Consider the following 19,743-nt stretch of genomic DNA (forward strand, 5'->3'; position numbering starts at 1 on the left):
CGGCGGCGTAGCCTAAATCAGCCGGCGTAAGCGCGCCCAATTCAAATTTGCTAGAGGTGGGCGTGTTTTATGTAAATAAAACATGACCCCACGTAAATGACGTCTTTAACGAACGGCGCATGCGCCGTTCGTGAAAGAATCCCAGTGCGCATGCTCGAAATTCCGCCGCAAATCGTTAATGCTTTCGACGTGGACGTAATTTACGCAAAGCCCTATTCGCGAACGACTTACGCAAACAACGTAAAAAATTCAAAATTCGACGCGGGAACGACGTTCATACTTAACATTGCGTACGCCTCATAGAAGCAGGAGCAACGTTACGCCGGAAAAGCCTTACGCAAACAACGTAAAAAAATTCCGCCGGGCGCACGTACATTTGTGAATCGGTGTATCTAGGTCATTTGCATATTCTACGCCGATAACGACGGAAGCGCCACCTAGCGGCCAGTGTAAATATGCACCCTAAGATACGACGGCGTAATTAGCCAGTCGGATCTTAGGCTAATTTTGGCGTATCTTGCTTTCTAAATACAGAAAGAAGATACGCCGGTGCAGCTTTGAATTTACGCAGCGTATCTATAGATTCGCCGGCGTAAATCAATGCTGAATCTAGCCCATTGTCTTCAGGACGATTAGAGAGGTGACTATACCAAGCATGGACACAGGAATAAATCCTGACAGTCTAATATTTTTACTTTCTATTCAGATTAGAAAAAAAAACACAACAGAGGTAATTTTGACCTTTAAAATGTGCGCACACTTTACAGCTACATGAGATGAAAATGGTAAAAGAGCAATACTCACACTTCCAGTACAAGACCGCATATGAGATGAATAGCTAGCACGCAACCTTTTATTCAGATCATTTATCGACCGGAGGGGTGTTCAAAAAATTGAAGTAAAAAAAAAGTAAAGAAAACTTTTTACGATGTGAGTTCCTCGCAATTGCTTGTAACTTAATGAAAATCAGTTTATTATTTTTTCTTGTTTAATGGATTATTTATAATAAACAAAGGAGACCATTGATGAAAATTTTGATATTCACCCCTTGTTTTCCATACAGATGGAATCTTCCAATATTTACCCAAAAATTTCCTTTCACCTGGTTGGTCTGAAGAATATGGTCATGGAAAAAGTGGCAGTCACCCGTAAAAATAATACAATGATAATAAACATGACATCGTAAGCTAACTCAACTGTATGAAAGAAAATATCAGGTAAAATCGCCTTTGCTGCCAAAACCCATCTACAGCTGCCAATGGCCAAATTGTGTTAAGACACAAGATAATGGTGATTTTGGTAAAGACAGCAGCAATCTATGGACAACAACTATATTCACACAGTTGCTATGAGGCCGGAGGAATTTTTTTTGCATAGCCATTGCATTTGGTAAATAAATTTGGATTAAATATAGTTATTTAAAAAAATCTAGGTTTACAACATACACTCGTGAGGGTCATTTGTGTGATGGTCTCTCTTGAGGTCCATGTGGGGCTACAACAATCCTAAATGGATCCGCATATGTTAAAGGGGTTGTAAAGGTACACTTTTTTTTTCCTAAATAGCTTCCTTAGTGCAGTCCTCCTTCACTTACCTCATCCTTCCATTTTTCATTTAATAGTCCTTATATCTTTTGAGAAATCCTCACTTCCTGTTCTTCTGTCTGTAACTCCACACAGTAATGCAAGGCTTTCTCCCTAGTGTGGAGTGTCGTGCTCGCCCCCTCCCTTGGACTACTGGAGAGTCAGGACGCTCTCTACCTTGCAGATAGAGAAAGAGCTGTGTTCGTGGGCGTCCTGACTCTCCTGTTGTCCAAGGGAGGGGGTGAGCATGACACTCCACACCAGGGAGGAAGCCTCGCATTACTGTGTGGAGTTACAGACAGAAGAACAGGAAGTGAGGATTTCTCAGAAGAAATAAGGACATTTAAAAGCAAAATCAAAGGATGAGGTAAGTGAAGGAGGACTGCACTAAGGTAAAGGAAGCTATTTAGGAAAAAAAATGTACGTTTACAACCCCTTTAACCTTTCCCGGACTGGCATATCTCCCCTTTTTTCTACACATTAATTTAATGCTGGCTGGATTTACAAATGTGTGGTTGATTCACATGGTTTTCGCTCTGTTTGCCTCTGTTTGGTACCCGATCCCCTGTGGGTTGCCTGACCTCACCATCCATACTGGGTTCCCACATTACATGCTGCAACAATTTTTTGTTTTTATCTGGCCTGTTCATCTATGAATATTTCCATTATCCCTGAGGAAAACCGAGTGTAGTCGAAACACGTTTGGACATTTTGGTGGTTATGCAACAATTAGATGATACATATGCCACCTCTGCTCTCTGTCAGGAGAGTATGAGAGAATATTTACTGTTAGACCAGGATTTTGATTGTATAGACCAGATATATTTGGTTCTACTGTAAAATAAATGTTTTTCTACTTTTATAAAAAAAAAAAAAACATTTTGTTTGAGTCCTATTTGCTGCAACAAATACTGAAGAGGCTGCTTTTATATAACATAGAGCAGCCAGATGTTTGATTGCTTTTGGTGACGCTCAAAGTAGAGGTGAAAGCAAATCCCTGTGTCCCAAAACATGGGGCGCAGGCTTGTCCTACTACCAATCCAAGGGGTTAGTAAATGTAAAGAGGGAATGATCGCCACTACTCCTGGCCTCAGCCTACATGTTTCCACCAAACCACACACCTAAGTGGGGTGTGCGGTTTGGTGGAGACATATAGGCTGAGGCCGCTTTTTATAGTTTATTCACCTTGTCTGGTCGGGAGTAGCAGCAATCCTTCCCTCTTTACATAGAGCAGCCAGAGTTAAGCTCCCCTTCATCCACTAGGGGGTGAACAGAAGATGTGGATTGCTAGATACTTTGGAGAAGAGGTGAGTGTATGCAGATGCAGTCTATTTTCTCCACTGCAGGGGGCGCTCAACCACAGCTGCAGTGCAGAGGGAGAGGAACTCAGAAGGAATATGGTTTCTCTATGATTTCCTGGTGCAGCGATCCGGTTGTTTGCTGACTGCCCATGTGACTCTGGCAGCCATCTTGAGTCAGACAGAGTGTATTTCAGACCATGGCTCCTGAGCAAACACCATCATGGCAGCACTAGGATAACCTGGCCCTGGTACCTTAGTCCAACTCCAACATGCCATTGGTGAAATGGGAGGAGAGGCTAGAAAGCACTGAGCACCTGTACCAGGTTTCCGCCCATCTAATCGCGGAGCTAACCATTAACTCCTTGGAGGATGACGCCTGACAAGCGGTGATGGCTCTGCCAGAAGAGGACCAGGCCACACTGGAGCAAATCGTGACATGCCTGGGGGGCCTGTTCAGAGAAAATGTGATGGTCCTGGGGCTGGGGTGCAGATTCTTTGTCTAGAGACAGCAGGAGAATGGGAGTCTTACACACTTTGCGTGGCACTTCAGCACCTCTGGAAACAGCTGGAAAAGAAGGATGCATGTGGCTGTGCAGAAATCGTGGACTTGGGCCGCATACTGAGGGGTCAGTTTGTGGTAGGAATGAAGGCAGGCCCAGCCAGGAGGGCCCTGCAGGAGCGAATCAGAGTACAACCTGACATTTTTTTCAATGACATTGTGGTAGATGTGGTTACATGAGAACAGGAGGATGCTGAGTCTACTGTGGTAGTGACTAAGAAGTATTATCTGCTGCATATGAAGAAAGAGGCCTTGGCTCCCTCTCCTCTATCCACCATACAGACAGCACTCAGGGAACTCGCCTTGGACGTGAATTCCCTGAAACAGCAGGTGTGCACACTCAAACAGAATTCGGCTCCTCCTTCTAAGGGTAAAAACTTGATACGGAGGGACGTGGAGGAAGACCGCAAGTGCTGGAGGTGTGGTTGTTTTGGGCATGTAAGCAGGTCTGAAATGAAAAGCACATGCATGTCGCCATTAAACTAGCTACTCCTGGGGCAGAGGGATGGCCCCCGGGACCAGCAACACAAATTCCTAGCCAACTACAGTACATGATGCCCCAAGCCCAGTGGTGACCGCCATTTTCAATGGACTAGAGGTCCCATGACTAATTGACACTTGGTCAAAGTCACAGTCATGGAATATGATGGTTTGGGACGCAAGTCCAAACAGACCCCTCCTGGCTATCCCTTACAGCAACCAATAATTTGCCAATCCTAGTAGAAGATATCACCTGGGTGAAAATCCAGATTGATGACCAAATGTTGGATCGGGTAGCAGTGGGGGTGACTCATGGCCCAGCCTTTTCTTCCATACCCATTGTTTTGGTCATGAACGTGCTAAAAGACTTGCCTCACTTGCTGGCCAAGTTTAAGCATTCTGGCTGCGATATATGAGATGTGTGGTTCTACATCTTTCGGGCATGCAAGACTCACCAGGGGGCGGCCAAGAGGTAATCCAAAGAGGTTGGGGTTGTCCGGACACCCCCAAAACAGAAACTTCTACTAGCACCCCTCCAAAAGGTAGTTTGGTCCCACCCAGTCAGGGGCCCACAAGAAGCTGCAAGGGGCCACCATGATGATAGAACCCCACAAGGAATCAGTTCCGCCTGGGGAGTGGCAGGTTGCATGCACCCTCTTCAAGGTTCACCAAGGGAAGGTTCTGGTGCAGCTAATTTACCTGGAGACCACCCCAATTGAATTTTTTTAACAATGCCACTCTAGCAGGTTTGTATGCGGTACCCCATTACTGCATGTCGGAAGCTTAGCCTGGGGTAGAGGCCACATGTAGAGGTTGCTACACCAACTGCTAGAGAAACACGTGTTGGTCTTTGCCACCAGCCCAGAGGACTATGGGTAAACAGAGGCCATTGACCACCCAATACATACGAGGGAACAATCCGGAAGTAGTACTGCAACATTCCCCTAGCCCCTCCAGGAGACTAGGGGCTTGCTCCACAATATGCTACAAAGTGGGGTAATCCAGGAGAGTCCCAGTCACTGGGCTGCTCCTATGGTTTTGGTGAGAAACAAAGATGTAATCCTGCAATTCTATGTGAACTATCGCAAGTTGAATTTCTGTATCCACTGCGTGGAGGAATCACTAACGGCGTTGGGGCAGGGCACGTATTTTTCATCCCTCAACTTGGCGAACGGCTACTGACAAGTTCCAGTGAGGGATCAGGATCTTGAAAAGACTGCCTTTATCGTTGCCTTGGGACTGTTTGAGTTTAATCACATGCCCTTTTGGCTGGGAAATTCCCCCAACACTTTCCAACACTTTTCAACACTTAATGGAAAGGTGCTTGGGAGACCTTAATTTTAAGACTGTGCTAATCTATCTGGACGATATATACATTTTTTCCAAAACTTTTGAAGACACAACCATTTGTTGGTGAAAGATACCAAGAATGAGAGAGGCAGCAAACTGGAACCTAAGTGGAAGAGTACACCTATCAGTGGAGAAACAGCCCTTCCCTCTAACCCTGGTGTATGATGTAGTCTCGGAAGGGCCTAATCTATTCCCATTAAGAGACTTCTCCGCCGTAACTTTCTGAGCCCTTGTGTGCTGAGTGGTGACTGTTCTACCAGATTAGCTAAAGACAGAGAATTGTTTACCCAATGGATATTCCACCAGTACAGTAGGTGCCCCCCCCAAAGTTTCACATTAAGTCCCCCCCCTCTACCATATTTGGCATATATTTTTTTGGGGGGCAGTAGGGGAGCAGGTACCTAGCTTTGACAGGTACCTGCTCTCACTTCCACTTCCCACCCCTCCCCGCAGTCTTCTGCTACAGTTCACAGGCCCCAGAGGACCTGGTGCTGGGAACACAAAGGCTACTAAAGAACTTGCCCGGCTGAGGACGGCACATCATCCCTAGACAGGTACGTTCCCTATTATTACAGGATTTGTCGTTACTGACTTTAATTTTTTTTTTCAGCATAAAGAATTGCTTTAAGTATTCAACAACTGCAGGGCAGCAAATAATAATAATAAGTAGTAATAATATGCCATGTCTATAGAGGTATAAGAAATATTAAAATCATTATGGCACTGATCTAGTGCATGCCCTCTCTGCTATAGAAAATCATCTAATTTATAGTAGCAGTGCCTGTCCTGGTTTATATTTTACTTTATATTTTTGAGTTTCCTGTGAACCATTGCTCCTGGTAATTTCACTCTCTCCAATTTATGGTGACGGGTGAGACCTGAGTGCTGGGTAAACAGCCTAGAGACAGTTCAGCTTTTCCTGTACACTTTGTACTGTAGGTCATGAATAGGTAACATCTCCTCGCTGTATACTTTGGCAACCTGCACACAAACCTGCGTCGATAACTGAAAACAACAATGGAAAAGGAAACATCAATAGAGGGTTCATGGATAGGACGGAGAGGTGTGCATGAGTACTAGAAATGGGCTCCTCTATGAACTACTATCTCAAGGAGGAGTCTCACATCATTTAAAGAGGACCTTTATAAGTCTGCATTAATAAATTCCTGACATGTTATACAGCAATAGTATCATAAATCAAAAAGGCTCCAAGTTTTATCATATAACCAGAACACCAGCAAAAAATTACATAAAAAGTGAACTCTCTGAAGACATTATGTAAAAGTAGTAAGCCAATCATATGAATAGGAAATTGGATTTCTGGGGGTGTTTTGTATGTGGACGAAGGTTAATTCTCCCTTGAGGTAGACCAACAGTACTTTAAAGCGGGAGTTCACCCGAAAAACAATTTTTAACATTAGATTGAGGCTCATTTTGTCAAGGGGAATCGAGTGTTTTTTTTTTAATCGAAGCAGTACTTACAGTTTTAGAGATAGATCTTCTCCGCCACTTCCGGGTATGGTCTTCGGGACTGGGCATTCCTATTTGATTGACAGGCTTCCGACAGTTGCATACATCACGTTACGAGTAGCCGAAAGAAGCCGAACGTCGGTGCGGTTCTATACGGCCCCTGCGCACCGACGTTCGGCTACTTTCGGAAAATCGTGACGCGATGTATGCGACCGTCAGAAGCCTGTCAATCAAATAGGAACGCCCAGTCCCGCAGCCCATACCCGGAAGCGGCGGAGAAGATCTATCTCTAAAACGGTAAGTACTGCTTCGATTTAAAAAAAAACACCCGATTCCCCTTGACAAAATGAGCCTCAATCTAATGTTAAAAATTAAGTTTTTGGGTGAACCTCCACTTTAAGCTCATGGTGTCTTCCTGGCACTCAAAACAGCATGAACGTATAGGGTGAGAGTATAAGGTGAAGTACTTTATTGATAAAAGCTACAGTGTGTATGTAGCACTACACCCGTAGGAGCTACTGCATTAAATGTTGGCCTTGCACGTTACCTCAACATTCGTTGTCTAGGGCAAGAAAGTCTGTAAACAACTCTGTAGCGCTACCCCCGCAGGAGCCGCTGGTTTGTTTTTGGGATCGACATGTTGAGTTACCTTGATATGGCCCAGGGGTGCAGTTGTAGAGACAAACAGTGAGCGAAGGTCCAGACAGTGAATAAAGGTTTTTTCCAATGCTTTATTTTTCCAGGCCAACACAGCCAACATCAACATAAATTGGGAAGGACAAGGTTGATGAGGCCTGGATATTAAATGGAGCAGTCAGTACTGCTCTGTATAGTACCAATTTGTAACTCGTCACCACTCGAACTGAGTGGGTAAAGTGCCCCCGGACAGACCCCTTTTTATGAGCCTGGCAGCCGAGATGTCACTTAGGATTTCTGGGAGGAACAGGCCTGTCTCACAGGCCTGGCTCTAGGGCCTCCGCCACAGGCCAATTACAATGACTGAGCTAGGTAGATAAATGGAGCGAATCCTCCCAGTAGATTTCTGCATTGGTCACCAGATGACAGCAAACATACCTGTCAGTACTCTGGTCACCAGATCCCCAATTGGTTTTTTCAGGCTTTGTTGGACAACCTGCCTCCGGGTCCTCCTCAAACCGACTCCCCAATCGTACGGCACCCAGCCTGGGATCTTTTCAATAGAACCGGGAACCCAGTGAGTCATTGGGGTCCCCTTGTACCTCCGGATGAGGTTCCAAGTAGTATGCAATTTCGGCCAGGTGGGTCACGCCGGCGAAGATTTTAGAACACTTGACACCTGTCACAGATGTACTCCTCTCCAGCACGCCCCGTGAGGGAAAAAGCTCCTCTGATTGGCTGCTGGAGAAACTTACTCTGCCAGAACCCCTCTGGCGCCAACTGCTGGCCAGGGATGGCACTGCATCCCTGAACCACAGACTGACCCAGTGGACATTTCTGGAATGACAGAAGTCCCAAAATTTAAACAAACTGTGAATGGGAGCAAAGTAACTCTCCCATTCCCCATTAACTTTAGCGAAGTAAGGGGGCTCTACAACTCCAATGTCCACACAGGTTTTATTTTTCTCATAACTTGCAAGAAAGTAGAAGGATAGAGGAGCAGGGGAAGGTTCAGGTGCATAGTACAGATCATTGGGGAAAACTTCTAAGTTCCAAAAAAAGTCACTCACCACTTCCTCTCGAATGGGTATTGCTCACCCGGATAGGCCCCTCCCACCTGGCCTGGCGGCCAGAGTGATGCACGAACAATGATCAGTAACAGTCTCTGCCACAGACTGGTTGCAAGCAAAAGTGAACAGTCCGGAATCCTCTGCCACAGGATTTGGTACCCGAACTTCCAGCCATACAGTTTAAGAGCCTTTAAGCCGACCCAGTGAAACTGTAGGGTAATATCAATTGTAGATTATCCCTTAATAGAGTCACCAGGCCTATCCCGAGACATCAGCCTTCCGCTTGGTCCCATCCTGGACGGGTCCTCCCTTGGTTTCCTCCATTAAGTAATTTCCCTTGTGAGACGGACAGCTCAGGATCACTTGAAATCATAGGCCCCTGTCAGGATGGCTGGCCCTACTTGGTAGAAGTACAGCCTTGGGCCAACAAGGCCCCGAGTCTAAGCGACCAACACCGACCTCGAGGCAGGAGGGCCTTGAGGCAGAGCCTCTCACAACATGGCATCTGTCCCTTAAGTATCCTTCCCGGGGGGGGGGGGGCGTGTCCGGATGGCAGAGGGAACAGACCTGTGAGACTTCAGCTCTGTCTTCCGAGTGGCATCCTACAGGCATCCTATATCCGATTTGTACTAGACCAACTTCCAAATACTCCCCACGGTAGTGGGAACATTCCAGGCTGGCATCCATGGTGAAATACGGGCCACCCGCACCAGCATCCGCGGCGGAACATCAGGCCCCGATTCTGATGGCAAGATGGCAACAGGACACAGGCAGAGCAGCATGGCATGATGCTGCAGCCACCCATCTCCACTCCTCACAAGAAATCACAGGCTCTGGTGAGTGAATCTGCCCCTGCTCCCCACTGTGCACAGCCAGACCCCCTGCAGTCTCAGGACTTCCCCATAGGCAGTGAGGATGGCTCAGGCCCTGATTTCCCTCCTGCTGAGCCCACCCTGGCCACCATCATGCATGCTATACCGGACTGCAATGCAATTAGCAATATGATTTATGGTAGATAATCAGGCAAGTAAGTAGCTCAGGGACAGGAGACAGGAGGGAAAGTAATTAGAATGGGTGGCACACACACATAACATTTACACTCATAGTGACACTGATAGCAGTGTGCAGCAGCACAGATGATGGTGAGACCTTCCCAACATGACATGTCCCAGTGAAAGTCTCTCTCCAAGCCTTGTGGTCCCTCCAGTCCACTCCAGTCTAAACAGCACTAACGGTCTCAGCCCAGCCTACGCGTTACGTCACATGTCACGTGACTTAATCATGAGTAGCTATGTGACACAAGCGCCTGAGTTTATATTCCAGCAGCTGCGTACTTGTTGTCAAGGTAACAGAGGGGTCATTGGACACATCATCGCTGGCAAACCATTACAATCTACATTTCATATCATTAAGATACAATGCATGACACATGTTTAATAAGAAATTCAGAGAAACAATTAAAATTTAAATTAGCCACTTAAGCCCCGGACCTTTAGGCAGCTAAATGCCCAGGCCAGGTTTTGCGATTTGGCACTGCGTCGCTTTAACAGACAATTGCGCGGTCGTGCGACGTGGCTCCCAAACAAAATCGGCATCATTTTTTCCCCACAAATAGAGCTTTCTTTTGGCGGTATTTTATCACCTCTGCGGTTTTTATTTTTTTGCGCTATAAACAAAAATAGAGCGACAATTTTGAAAAAAATGCAATATTTTTTACTTTTTGCTATAATAAATATCCCCCAAAAACATATATAACATTTTTTTTCCCTCAGTTTATTTTTGGTAAAAAAAATCGCAATAGGCGTTTATCGATTGGTTTGCGCAAAATTTATAGCGTTTACAAAATAGGGGATAGTTTTATTGCATTTTTATTAATTTTTTTTTTTTTACTACTAATGGCGGCGATCAGCGATTTTTTTCGTGATTGCGGCATTATGGCGGACACTTCGGACAATTTTGACACATTTTTGGGAGCATTGTCATTTTCACAGCAAAAAATGCATTTAAATTGCATTGTTTATTGTGAAAATGACAGTTGCAGTTTGGGAGTTAACCACAGGGGGCGCTGTAGGAGTAGTGTTCACTTAGTGTGTGTTTACAACTGTAGGGGGGTGTGGCTGTAGGACTGACGTCATCGATCGAGTCTCCCTATATAAGGGATCACTCGATCGATGCAGCGCCATAGTGAAGCACGGGGAAGCCGTGTTTACATACGGCTCTCCCCGTTCTTCAGCTCCGGGGAGCGATCGCGATGGAGAAGCTATAAACGAATAGCCACGCCGTCGTCCCGGAACGCTCCCCGCGGGAATCCGACTGCCGCATGTAGCGCGCGGGGGGGTCCCGATCGGACCCCCCACCCGCTAGAAGGCAAGGACGTACCTGTACGCTTATTTGCCTGTACGTGCCATTCTGCAGCGGTCGGGAAGTGGTTAAAAACAAGGTATTTCCTGATTTTAAAACCATCATATTATTGACTGCACACATAAATCGTCATGCTCCCTCCAGTGGTCAATAATATTAATGCCAGACTAAAACACACAACATTGAAAATAATACATATAGCAGCCAACGGTCTGAATGTGATTAATCTCTCACATTTAATATTACTGTTAGAGAAATTAGATGCTAATGTTATAATCATTTATGCTTAGAAGTAGAATTATTTCATATAATTCTTATTAGTTTTCATATGTTTTATTGATAATATAATTATCAATATTATTCATATTATTATGATATAGTAGTGTTCTTATCAATATTATTCAATGGTAAGCAATAGTTATTTAATCTTTATTAGTGTTATTCTATTATTCTATAAGAATATAGAATGTCTTTATTTTACTGAACTTTAGCTGGTATTGTTAAGACAGTCATAACTAGGTGAAAGTGCACTGAAGACAGTTCATTCTAAGTTCAACTAATTAGACAAAGGAACATTCTGACAACAGTGGAAATATAGCTGATCAGATAAGCACCAAAGATAGTGATACAGGTGGTATAAAATAATTAGGCAGTTTGAGAAAGTTATGATCAGAACATTAATCAAGTCTGACAGTGGCCCGGATTTAGATAGAGATACGATGGCGTATCTCCTGATACGCCGTCGTATCTCTGAGTTCCGACCGTCGGATCTATGCTGCTGATTCATAGAATCAGGTTCCGCATAGATCTCCCTAAGATCCGACAGGTGTAAGTGACTTACACCGTCGGATCTTAGGCTGCAATCTCCCGCTGGCCACTAGGTGGTGCGTCCGTTTGTATACGCGACGAATATGCAAATGAGGAGATTCGCCGATTCAGAAACGAACACCAGCCTGTTGCTTTTTTTTTACGTCGTTTGTGTTCGGCTTTTTCCGGCGGATAGTTACCCCTGCTATATGATGGGTATGTGCGGCGTATCCTATGTTAAGTATGGTCGTCGTTCCCGCGCAGATTTTTTAATTTTTTACGTCGTTTGCGTAAGTCATTCGCGAATACGGATGGACGTAATTTACGTACACGTCGAAACCAATGACGTCCTAGCGACGTCATTTGGAGCAATGCACGCTGGGAAATGTAGCCAGCGGCGCATGCGCAGTACGATCAGCGCGGGGACGCGCCTGATTTAAATAGTAAACTCCCCCTAGCCGCGGAATTTGAATTCCGCCGGGGGATTTACGATCCGCCGGCGCAACTTTAGAGGCAAGTGCTTTCTGAATACAGCACTTGCCTCAAAAACTTGCGCTTGCGGATCGTAAATAAGATGGATTACGCGGATCTAAAGATCCGCTGATCTATCTGAATCTACCCAGTGTCTATTTGTGCCTCATTAAACCTTAAAATACATTGTATAAGTTGCATTAATAATTAGACAACATTGAATAAAGTAATGTGTATATATATATGTGTATGTATATATATATATATATATATATATATGTATGTGTACATGTATGTATATATAATATAGATAATATAGTGTCTTTTACGGAACCAAATATATAGATACATACACATAGAAATAGTAAGACATAACAGATAAGGTGGGGTTATTGAAAGTTAATTCTCTGAAAGTTATAAATCTGTCATCCTTGAAGTTGTGGCTAACACAGCTGGGTGCCAGACTGTCTCCACACAGATGTCTCTAATTGGACACAACCAGTTATAAATCACTTTTAATGAACAGATAGGAATTCTGGCAATAATTAAGTTTGTTTGGTTGTAGGACAGGTGTTACATTGACGTAGATCTTAGCAACCAATCACATCTAGGAGAGATGGCTTAGATTAAGCTTGTGAGGGTATATAAATGCCAGTTTTACAATTGTTAGGCAGACAAGTCAGATAGGTGTCTATCAGGCTGACCGTTTGTCCATGCAGCTCTATAGCACGGGTGTCAAGCGGTCAGAACCAGTAGGCAAATATCTGTCCTTTTGTTGTAACTTGTCTCCCCGTACGAGTCAATAAAGAAAACTTCTTAACTTGTTCCAGAGTGTGGTCTCGGGTGAATTTCTCTCACAATTACCCCACTCACAGAGAGAAATTCCGACAAGTGGGAGGGGTAAATATACTATATATATGAGTACCAATAAAATTATGAAATTATAAAACAGTAAACCTCCATTATTAAAATAAAACAAAATTTAAATCCAATAATCCGATATAAAACAATTCAAATCAAAGTCTATGTTCAGGCCATTAGGCGCAAGGGAACAGATTTCATGTATCCACCTTGATTCACTTTTACTCAATTCCCTAACTTTATGGCTCCCCCTCCAATGGGGTTTATACTTGTCTATGGCTCAAAACTTTAGATCTTTTGGATTTTTTTCATGACATGAAACATTATGCTTGGGAAAGCCATTTTCTATATTTTGTTCCCTTATTCGTTTCCATAAAGGTCTTTTCATGCACCCTATGTATTGCAATGAACATGAACATTGCAACACATATAGTACACCCTCAGTCCTACATGTTATGAGGTCCTGTATTTCGTATTCTTTTTGTGTCACATTGGATTTGAATTTAGAGCATTTTTGACCATTCAGATTGTTTTTTTCTGCATGCATAGCACCTCCTACATGGGAAGAAGCCTTTCCCCTGAACAAAGTTAGTGTTTTATTCTTAGTTGGGGGTTCTGGGACATTGTTTGCCACCAGATCCCTCATTGTAGGTGCTCTATTATACACAACCCTAGCAAACTTGGTAATATACTTTGTAACTGCCTATCTGCTTTAAGAATTGGCCAATACCTTTTAAAGATTGATTCTATTTGTTCCAGGAATACTTGAGAATCTGTACAATTTCTTTGAAGTCTTATCTGTCCTTCCGGAATGTTGATCAGCCATGGGTCGAAATGACAGCTGTTAACCGGAATGTAACTGTTTCTTTCCACTGATTTGAAATAAGTACAGGTAATGATTTTGTTTACCTCCAATGTTATTTCCAAATCCAGAAATTGTATAGTTTTGTCGCTGGTTGTATATGTCAATTTAATATTCTTTTGGTTATCATTTAGCTTATCGAAAAATTGGACCAAAGTACTTTCATCGCCATCCCAGATCACTATACAATCATCGATGAATCTCCTATATAGGATCAGTTGTTCAGATACATTTGCATATATGGCTTCTTCTTCCCACTCAGACGTGAATATATTGGCCACACATTGTGCATACTTAGCACCCATACCTATTCCATTAAGCTGTCTATAATTTTTAAAATCGTGCCAAAAATAGTTATGCTGAAGTTCAAAGGCCAAACTTCTCAATATAAACCATTTCTGTTTCGAAACAAGTTAGCTAAAATTATCTAGGACCCACTATCTCTCATCCTGCCTCTTAGAATAAGCTCAGATAGTTCTTCTTTGTATTGCCCTGTGGGGTTTCCTCTTAACTTGATATATGTATTGGTGTCACCAAGTGGGCTACGCAATTCCTCATACTACTTTTTTATTTTCTTCTAATTCTTTTATACCTTTATGTATAGCTTTCGGGTCAGGCATTCTGTTGACTTTTAGTTTATCCAAATCTCTCAACACCATTTTGTTAAACAATTCCACATGTTGGTTATTATAAACCTGTGGATTGAAAAGAGATTTGTTTCTTAGTTCACTATGCTCTACTCGTCCTGGTGTGTTGATTCTGTATTGCTCACCCCTAGGTGGTTTGTTCAGCATGTACTTTTTTATGTTGAGCTTCCTTGTATACTTCTGTATATCCACGTATACATCAAATTTATTGAGGTTCCTTTTGGGTGCATACTTTAATCCTTTATCCAATGTGATCAATTCAGTCCGTGTTAATTCAACTCCACTAATGTTATAGATGCCTTCACCTACTTGATTTTTCTTCTTTTGGATCTTGTATCCTCCTCGGCATCCCCTCTTCCGTTTGGACTTCTGGCATGTGTCATTTGTTCGTACCGGGGTGGAGATCTCTCCAGGGCCGGATTTCCCACAAGGCCACTGAGGCCAGGCCTCGGGGCGACAGTGGGTAAAGGGGCGGCGCCACTCCTGCGGCGACTTCTCGGCTTTCGCGGCCGAGCCCCCGCACTAACATAGCACCCTCGCGGGCGGCGGCACAGTGTAATGTACTACTTTTCGCCGCCCGCGGCCCCCGCTGGAGGTCCACGGCCGGCGGAGATAATGTCTCCGCCAGCAGCCATTTTCCAGAAGACCACAGACTAGATATAATCGAGAAGGGAGCCTGCCGAGTGGCTACAATAGAAATGGTGCTGCGGCACCGCCCACCCCCCGCCCCTGGTCTGTCTGTCTGTCATCTGTGACCTATTGTGGAAAGGGGTGGCGGGTGGGCGATGCCGCCGCTCAATTTCTATTGTAGCCACTCGGCAGGCTTCCTTCTTGTTTATAACTCATCTGTGGTCTTCTGAAAAATGGTTGCCTCTAATTTGTTCCCCCTCAGCCTTCAGTAATGGCGGCAGAGACACTGATGCCTGCTGGGTGGGGGGGGGGGGGACACCTGAGATGTAAGGAAGCACTCCGCTGGCTGGGGACAGTGACACCTGAGATGTAAGGAAGCACTCCGCTGGGGACAGTGACACCTGAGATGTAAAGAAGCACTCCGCTGGGGACAGTGGCACCTGAGATGTAAGGAAGCACTCCACTGGGGACAGTGACACCTAAGATGTAAGGAAGCACTCCGCTGGCTGGGGACAGTGACACCTGAGGTGTAAGGAAGCACTCTGCTGCCTGGGGACAGTGACACCTGAGATGTTAGGAAGCACTCCGCTGGGGACAGTGATGCCTGAGATGTAAGGAAGCACTCTGCTGGCTGGGGACAGTGACACGTGATAAGGAAGCACTCCGCTGGCTGGGGACAGTTACACCTGAGATGTAAGGAGCACTCCGCTGGCTGGGGACAGTGACGCCTGAGATATAAGGAGCACTCCGCTGGCTGGGGACAGTGACATTAGGGCTCCCACTCATTCTTCATTATGGTGAGTTGAACTATTTAATTTTATTACATTGTAATAATAGATGAGTCTGTGATGGGGGATCTTTTATGGGGGGCTTTGTGATGGATGACTTTATATGGGGGCTTTTTGATGGGGGGAATCTGTGATGGGGGATCGGCGGCTGTCTTGTCCCCTCCTCGCAAGAACTAACCCCCTTCATGTGAGCTCTCTCTCGCATATGGGTTAGTTCTTGCGGGCGCGCTCCCGTGATATAGTCGGCGGCGATAGCTGCCGACTGTATCACTTGGCCCCTGTGTGTGTGTGTGGGGGGGGGCCGCATTGAAGGACCCGGCCTTGGGGCGGCACAGGGAGTAAATCCGGGCCTGGATCTCTCGCTCCTGCGATGCTCTAAAAAAGACTGTGTGTCACCTTCTTCTCTATAATTGCTTAATGGCTCATAATTGTGGGTATGAATCGGACTCGTTCTATTATCATATTGGTACTGATCAGTATGGGATTGGCCCCCCTGCTTGTAATACTGCTGGGTTTGGCCTCCTTGATATTGATACTGTTGGGATTGATAGGGATAGGACTCTCTTGTATCCCTTCTCTCCTGGTTGTACTGGCTATGGTTCCCATAGTTACCTTGCTCGTACCCCCTTGGTTTCCCTGCTGATTGTATGGAGGGTTACAAGGTTTTTGATTGTTTTTATTATTTTTCCAAAATGTTTTTTTTTGGTGATTTTGACCAAGGTTTCTGATTGTTCTTATTTCTCCACCATGGTTTTGGTGTTCTTGGTCCATTATGGTCATCCCTATAAGGCCTATCTTGACCATTCATATTATCTCTATGGGATCTCTCATAATCACCTGTATTTCTCTGTGTTGTCGGATAGTCTCATTCAGCTCCGGACCAAGCCGAGTGTCACAGACATTTTTTTACTGGCAACCTTTAACCTTTACTGGCATTTACTGGCTGGAGAAAATTGCCTGTTTTTTACTGGCTGCCACTTTTTGTACGTCACCCCTTCACAGACAGGATTAAGGGCACCCCCAGACATGTAGATTAAATGAATTGGACTCTTTCTCTGTCTTATGTGATCCTCTTCGTCATTTCACAGATCAGATACAGATTATGCAAGTTAAACAACCAAGCTCAGTAACTTTGTGCCCTTTGACATTTCTCTGTTCTTTATTATTTTTGTTTCATCAGATATTTCCATAAGAATTTGCTTTCTCTTGGGCTGAAAGAATGGCCCATTGTTTGGTGTGTAAGCTAAAGAGCCAGGAGCCAAAATTCTGGTGAACATCGACTCTGATCACATCACCTAATCTTTTATCACTTTTTGGTTGCAGAGACTGGTGGGGAATAACAAGGACAGTTATTTGGAAAGATGCTGGGTTTATATTTTTGTGCCTTTTCTGTACTGCAGTAGTTATTATTCATTTGATATTACATATTAATTTGATTCGCAGACATTAGTTGGATTGATCTGATGAAATAAAATAAAAAAATGTATAGAGCAGTAGAAGTTAACTTTAAGGCCACTGGCCTAGAAGACATTGTTGGGTTATCTCTACAAGCTCTCCAACCCAACAGACACTTAAAGCGGATCTCCACCCTAAAGTGAAGTCACGCTGATCGGCACCCCACCCCCCCCTCCTGTGTCACATTTTACACCTTTCAGGGGGAGGGGGGTGCAGATACCTGTCTACAGACAGGTATTTGCACCCACTTCCAGCCACACGTCACGGGCAAAAGATGGGTTTTTTCTGACATCCCGTCCATCCCCCGTTGTGTGCTGGGAACACTCGGCTCCCAGCACACAGCGGGAGTCAATCGGCGGGCGCAGCGCGACTCGCGCATGCGCCGTAGGGAACCGGGCAGTGAAGCCGGAGCGCTTCACTTCCTGGTTCCCTCACCGTGGATGGAGGGGGGAGCAGCAGGGTGACGAGCGATCGATCGTCCTCTGCTGCGGACAGCGCTGGACTCCAGGACAGGTAAGTGTCCTAATATTAAAAGTCAGCAGCTGCAGTATTTGTAGCTGCTGGCTTTTAATATTTTTTTTTGAGCGCACATCCGCTTTAAGCCCTGTACACACGATCGGTTTGTCCGATGAACAGTTTGTTTTCCATCGGTGAAAAAAATAGAACACTTTTTAAAATTTTCCTATGGATAAAAAAACAATAGAAAAAAACGATCGTCTGTGTTGAAGTCAATCGGTCAAAAATCCACGCAAGCTCAGAATTAAGTCGACGCATTGCTCGGAAGCATTGAACTTAACTTTTCTCAGCACATCGTAGTGTTTTACGTCACCCCGTTTGGACACAGTCGGATTTTTGACCGATGGTGTGTAGGCAAGACTGATGAAAGTCAGCTTCATCGGATATCCGACGAAAAAATCCATCGGATTAGATTCCATCAGATATCTGATCGTGTGAACAGGGCTTTACACACTTGGGATGCAGAATTTTAGATGGAATTACTTAAAGTGGTTGTAAACCCACTTTGGAAAAAATAATAAATAATAAATCTAACACCTGCAAGACAAAGGCATAATGAGCTAGTATGCATATCATACTAGCTCAATATGTAATACTCACCTGGGATCGAACCCCTTGCTGCGGTGCCCGACACAGCACCGGCCGGCAACATGTCGTTTCCGGAGTTCGCGGCTCCGGTGCTGTGATTGGCCAGAGCCACGATAATGTCACTCCTGGCAATGCGTGCGGGACCGGCTGGTAGCGGCACAGTCACTGAAAGCAACGGCACGTGCCGATTACATTGGCACATGCAAATTCAGGGGATACCTCCTAAAACGTTCAGGTTTAGGAGATATCCAGGGTAGCTACAGGTAAGCCTTATTATAGGCTTACCTGTAGCAAAAAGTGTGTTGTAAGGGTTTACAACCCCTTTAAACTGTATCCTGCATGAAAAGGCAACGTTTGCTTTGAAGTGCAACTGAAGTCAAAAGGGAAGATTTGTAATGTTATATGGAACATAAAAAATGTTTACAGTGCCTAAGCAATAGTTTGAAAATGCATTTAGGAATTCTCCTGAATAATAAAAAAAAATAGTGAACTTCCAGGTATGTGTTTTCTCTTGTGCTTACAGCCTCATAGCTGTATATCTACAGTGTGAGATCTAAGGCACTGCTGCCTCTGATTTCTAGTCTCAGGAGATTTGGAGTGATTTTTTGGGATATCACTACTGTGTCACTCACTGTCCTCCTTGCTGAAAGCTTTGATATAAGGAAGAAAAGCCTTGCCTCTACCAAGATTGCCCCTCCACACAGAGACGCAATGCCGAACAAGGCATGGCAAGTCAGTGATAGGGAAAGATCTGCTGTAGGAAGACCACAAGCAATACCGGTGACTGGTTCTTTGCCCTCTGCCTGACTTTTTTTTTGTCACAACTTCCAGAGTTCAGTTTTCTTTTACATCATATTTTTCCCCTTTTGTGATTTTGTTACAAGGGCTTGACTTTCCCTGACTTCATGTCTAAGCTCTACCAACCTATCACTTCACTGTAGCCAGAGAAGGGACTCTCATTGGACAGGTGGGTGGTAGTTTTTGCACCTTAGCAATGAATCCCATCATATACAAAAAAGCAACCATTCTAAAAAAATGTTTCCTAAAAAAAACGGATTTTCATTCTAGATATAGAACCAATCATCAACAGATTAGGATGATAGCCAAGGAAATGAGCTCAGCGAAGCTGGCCCCCCTACAATCAGCACAAATAAAAACTCAAGTGTGTTTCTTTAGTGCTACGTTTGTGCTGTTTTGTGCCGCAAAAATGTACGTTTGTGCTGCTTTTATTTTGAAGATATTAGCAATTGTTTTTTCCAGACTATGACATCACACAGCCCCCTACAACAGCCAAATGGCACAAAACTG

This window comes from Rana temporaria, chromosome 4 (assembly GCF_905171775.1).
Source record: "Rana temporaria chromosome 4, aRanTem1.1, whole genome shotgun sequence".
NCBI lineage: Eukaryota > Metazoa > Chordata > Amphibia > Anura > Ranidae > Rana > Rana temporaria.